The following is a 6,000-nucleotide window of genomic DNA, read 5'->3' as shown; positions in this document are numbered from 1 at the left end:
AGCACCTCCACACTCTCTTCGCTAGATAAAGTTCTCGTGTTAAACGTTGCCAGGTGGAGATTCCAATGGCGCCTGTCCGGCGCCAGGCAAACTTAGCACCCTCTAGCGCATCACAGGTCTCACCGCCGCCGTGCTCAGTTGCTTCGCAGCCACTGAAGACTGAGGACCGTGGCTAATTGGCGTTATTGGGAGGTTGTGGCCATTGCTACACCATGGTGGCGAATCCTGCTCTGGTGAGGTAGTGCCTTACTGGCAATGGTCCCCGCGGTCAGGCTGCACCCCAAGCCTCATTCTGCAACGCCGTGAACACGGGGACTTCGTTTTAATCGGGTGGGAATTGTTCAGCCCCGAGAGTCATGCCACAGTCCTTTTGCACGGTAGGGAGACGCTAAGTTTTGGTTTATTAAACCCTAAATTTCAACTCTAGGGCGCTATTCTAGAAGGGCCATTTCCGCATGCTGCTGAGTTTCAAGTTGATTGGGTTATTGAAGAAGAGATAATAGATCATTCCATACACCTCTAGCGAAACCGCCGGAATCGCCCGCAGCAGGGCTGGCATATTCAGCCGTCTGTATTGGGGCCGCTTACGTTGATAAACTATGGTTTGTACCATCTTCCGCATGCACAGCATCTTAAATCGACCTGCAATACTCATTCGCTAGCATAAACTTAGATAACCCCACTGCTACTTTGAAATCCCAAGGCTGGCTGCTGGCCACGCCTGGCGTGGGGCAGGCCGTTTTTCGCGGTGTTCGGTTCTTCCACTGAATTATGTTTGCTACTTGGCGTGAGGGTAGTCCCAGTGCAGCTGTGCGGAAGCACAAACCAAGTAATCAAAGGGGTCCACTGTAGCGAACGGAAAGCGCCCTGCTCCCGACCATTAAATATCGCTTTTGTTTGCGGCTTGCTTGAGTGTACACGGCGGGTGCTTATCAGAAATCATCCGGTGTCAACAGCATGTTTGAGCATTGGCGATTGCGTTTTAGCTGTTGAAGTGGTGTTATGTGTCATCGACTGTGTTTTCTTTCCTGGTAAGGCTTTCTGGATAAAATCTTGTCGTGTTAGCCTCTCCTATAGACACCAATAGGGAAGTCCAGTTCGAACAAACACCCCCCCCGCGTCTATGGCACCATTGGCTAACGATGGCCTGGGGATATTTATTTTTGTCTTGTGCTAAGTTTCTTCGCTGCTATGGGGAATCAAAAGACCACTTCGTGGCTACGCCCACACATAGTGGACGCCGTGGGTGGGTGTGGCTTTGATTGATACGCCGCGCCCACGAATTGGCGTGTTGTATTTGATTGACATTAGAACTCCGTGGAAACTCGGGCATTGTTTTGCACGGCCTAGTTGAAATCGGAACGCCCATGGTGGCCGCTGCTGTGCCCTGGTTATTTTTATGGTTGCAGGCATGATTCTACCCTGAGAGGTGTTTGAAACGAAGGAGGCATTTCGAACTCGTTTTAGCCCTCGAAAAGTGCTGTGCATTGGTTATGCAGTCATCTGGCGACAGACCCCAGTTTGCGAGTACCTAGAGTCAGCTTTCGCTCGATAACTGTCGAGGAACGAGTTTAGTGCTCGCTGCGGTTTTAGGCGACGGGCAGCTTCTACTTGAAGCGTTGGAGGTGACCGCACCATCGATCGCTTCCAGTCGACCGTCAATCGGTGTGTGGCAACACGATCAGTAGAGACGTGTCTCCAAGACCTCGCCTTTCGTTTAGGTTACCCTGCGGACATGGCTCCCGCAGGTTCCTACTGCTTGTCCATTCGTCTGCGTTACCGTCTGCTCGCAAAACAGGTTCGGACGAAGCGTTGTTTGAGTGTGCGTTTTGTTTATCATCAGTGCGGCACACAGACTTTCTCAAGCGCCCCGCACGGGGCACCTTGAGTAATCTTGGTGACGGTACTGGCGATACCGCGGACCCCGAGCCCCCAAACATAAGCTGGATCCAACCGTGGCGATGTGTTTATAGGTGGAGGGTTAGAAACCACGAACGGTGGCCGTCGGAGCACAGGTCAAGCTCCGGCGGATGGGCTCCCTGTCTGTTCACCAGGCAGGGAGCTCCGGGACCTCTTTGACTACCAGGGTAAGGTCAAGGAAGAAAGTACCCCCGTCTCCCTGCTTTTTCCTATGCCATATGGATAAATCAAACCCCCCCCCCCCAGACGTGATCGGCCCCCTAAAAGGGGCCGCACCGAAGTATCTTTTCCTTCTTTGCCTTCTATCTCGCTCCCAAAGCAAGATAACTACCCTCGTTTTTTGATCATGGAATCTATGGACAAATCGAAGCCGGTTTCCTCTCAATCGGTATTTCTTGTTTCTAAATACCTTGAAGGTATCATCGGCAAAACATATGACGCCAAAAAACTCAGAACTGGTGAAGTGCTAGTTGAAGTTAAAACCAAGCAGCAATCCACAATCCTCCTGAAAGAAACCCGCATGGCAGATCTGGAGATCAGGGTCACACCCCACCGCAGCCTCAACAGTTGTCAAGGTGTGATCTCTGAGGCAGATCTCCTAACCGAGACAGAGACTGACCTGCTCGAAGGCCTAAAAGAACAAGGCGTGACAGCAGTAAGGCGCATCATCATCAGGAGAGAGAACAAAGAAATAGCCACCAAACATCTGATCCTGACTTTTGACCGCTGCACACTGCCCGAGCATGTCAACGCAGGTTTCATCCGTTGTTCTGTCCGGCCGTACATCCCGAACCCGACACGCTGTTTCAAGTGCCAGAGGTTCGCCGCATGGTACCAACTCCTGTCGAGGCAGAACAACATGTGCCAAATGCGCCCAGCACGATCATCTCTCTGACAACTGCACTGCAACCAACTTCACCTGCCCGAATTGCCAGGGTCCACACGCAGCATACTCTCGCGCTTGTGAAAAGTTTCATCTTGAAAAAAAAATCATTAACCTTAAGATAACTGAAAACATCACCTTCCCAGAGGCGCGAAGGAGGTTCGCCTCCTTCCCTCTGGGCAGGTACTCCGACGCAGCTCGCCGGGGGGCGGAGCGGTGTTTGGTTTCGGCGGGGATCCAGTACCGCGAGTCGAACTTGGTCCCGGCCCCGCCCCCCCCTGGGTTGCCTATGGCAGCCCAACCCACCTCCGCGCCGCTCGCTCAACCAGCAGCGGCTGTGGTGGCAACAACGTCTGTTGGGGATGCCGCTGCATCCACTGCTTCCTCTCCACCGGCCCAAACCACACGCAATGGCACGGAGATGGAGACGGAGGCAGTCGCAGCGACCCCCTCCCTCGCCTCACTGCCTGTGCCACCTGTGGTGCTCCCCACGCCTTCGGCACTGGCAGCGCAGGCAAAGATCACCCGAAAGGGTACCACGTCAATGGGCCCAGTCCGCTGGGCACCCCCTTGCCATCAGATGACGACATGGACGTCGAGCCCTTCCGGCTTTCATCGCAGCGGAAGGAACGGGCTGCGACGTCCACGGTCAGTAGAGAAGGTCAGAAAACCCCTTCCAAGAGTGCAAGCCCCCAAAGACCCTACATAAATAATCACACTCCAGTAGCTCTAACACATCATAATGGGAAGAGAAAACATTGTTCAATGGAACTGCAGAGGCCTTCTGAATAATCTTGACGACGTGCATGAGATTCTGCATGCCAATCAGCCAAGTTTAATGTGTGTCCAGGAAACACATCTTAATTCTAAACACACAAATTTCTTGAATAGTTACCTGGTATACAGGAAAGACAGGGATGGCTGCACACACTCTTCTGGTGGTGTGGCCATAATTGCCCGCAAATCCTTAGCATGCCACCCTGTCACCTTGAACACTGTCCTTGAGGCTGTAGCAATTCGAACAATAATATTTAATAGGTTGATAACGGTATGCTCCATATACATTCCTCCTGATGTCTCACTTTCGAGCTCTGACTTCGAGGCGCTGGTTCACCAGCTGCCCGAACCGTACATCCTTACAGGCGACCTTAATGCTCACAACTCTCTTTGGGGTTCTTCTCGCACGGATGCCCGAGGTCGCCTGATAGAGAAATTTTTAACATCCTCTGGAGCATGCCTTTTCAACAAGAAACAGCCTACATACCATAACACAGGTCACAACACATACTCACATCTTGACTTGGCTATTGGTTCTGCAATTCTCTTTCCATGTCTTTAATGGGGCGTGGGCACAGACCCATATGGTAGTGACCATTTCCCCACTTCATTAACGCATATTGGTACAGGCCCGAGCAGTCCATCTTCCCATAAAAGGTTTAATGAAGCAAGAGCTAACTGGAATACATTTACAGAGACATCCAAACTACACTACACGTCCATAACACACCTACACGTTGAAGAAGCTACCCAACGGCTCACGGTGCACATCCTCGACGCCGCCGAAAGGTCCATTCCCCACGCCTCTGGTGCCCCGCGCAACCAGCGGAGGCCGTGGTGGAATGAGAACTGTAGGCGGGCGCGAGAGGCCCAGAACAAGGCGTGGGGTATCCTTCGTCTTTACCCCACGTCGAGTAACCTCCTCTTGTTCAAACGGGCCAAGGCGTTCGGAAAACGTGTGCGCCGTGAGGCAAAGCGCGATAGTTGGCGTACATTGATAACATCAATTAACTCCCACACAGACACACGGAAAGTATGGACGAGAATACGTAAACTCAAAGGACCACAAACACACAGCCTGCCTCTGGTCAGCACAACAGGGGACACACTTGAAGACCAGGCTGAAACACTCGCACAACACTTCCAACACGTTTCCAGTTCAGCACACTACACAACAACCTTCATGAAGCACAAACTCGTGGCCGAAAAGAAGCCTTTACATGACAATGACAGGTCAACCACCTCTTATAACTCCGAGTTCACGCTTCATGAGCTGAGGGGTGCTCTGAGCACGTGTACACCCTCAGCTCCAGGCCCAGACAACATTACATATACAATGATACAGAACTTACACACAGACACTCTTGTAACACTTCTTCACCTGTTCAACAAGATATGGCTTTCGGGGCACATTCCAAAGTCTTGGAGGGATGCCATAGTTGTAGCATTCTTGAAAGAAGGGAAGGACCCTTCTTCTCCCGCTAGCTATCGACCCATTGCCCTGACCAGCTGCCTGTGCAAGCTTCTCGAGAAGATGATAAACCGGAGGCTCGTGTACTTTTTGGAGTACAACGGCCTTCTCGAGAGCTGCCAGGCAGGCTTCAGGGCGGGGCGAACCACGAATGATCAACTCGTAGCTCTTGAATCGTATATTAAGGATGCCTTCATGCATAAACAGTACTGCGTAACTGTGTTTTTCGACCTCGAAAAGGCTTATGATACCGCTTGGCGTTATGGAATCCTTACTGACCTCAAGTCATTCGGTGTTTCTGGTAATATGTTTAACACTCTTGCTAGTTATTTGTCGGAGAGAACCTTTCGCGTCAGACTTGGTTCTGCACTGTCAAAGGTACATGTGAAAGTAAATGGCGTGCATAAGGTGGAGTGTTGAGCTGCACGCTCTTCATAGTTAAGATGAACTCTCTTGGAAAGGCATTGCCACCCACAATCTCTTATTCCATGTATGTAGACGACGTCCAGATATCCTTTAAATCATGTAACACGTCCATCTGCGAACGTCAAGTCCAGCTCGGCATCAAGAAGCTTGCCGGCTGGGCAGAAAAGAATGGTTTTAAAATTAATCCCGGAAAGAGCGCTTGTGTTGTATTCTCCAGGAAGCGTGGGGTCCACCCGGACCCAGACATCATTCTTGCGAATGTGCCAATTCCTGTGAACAAGGAGCACAAGTTTTTAGGCATTTTATTCGATGAAAAACTTACATTCATCCCTCATATCAAACAGCTCAAATGTAAATGCCTAAACACAATGGATATCCTTAAGGTTCCCTCACATCAATCTTATGGGGCCGAGAAACAACTCCTGCTGCGCCTGTACACAGCGTTGGTGGGGTCTCTGCTGGACTACGCCAGTGTCGTGTATGGGTCGGCGACAAAGACCGCACTGAGAATGCTCGACCCAGT

The sequence above is a fragment of the Haemaphysalis longicornis genome, unplaced genomic scaffold, assembly GCF_048455015.1.
Source record: "Haemaphysalis longicornis isolate Haplotype H1 unplaced genomic scaffold, Haemaphysalis longicornis Haplotype H1 scaffold_15, whole genome shotgun sequence".
In the NCBI taxonomy this organism is placed as follows: Eukaryota; Metazoa; Arthropoda; class Arachnida; order Ixodida; family Ixodidae; genus Haemaphysalis; species Haemaphysalis longicornis.
The sequence above is the reverse complement of the archived record's forward strand: the minus strand, read 5'-3'. Positions refer to the sequence as shown.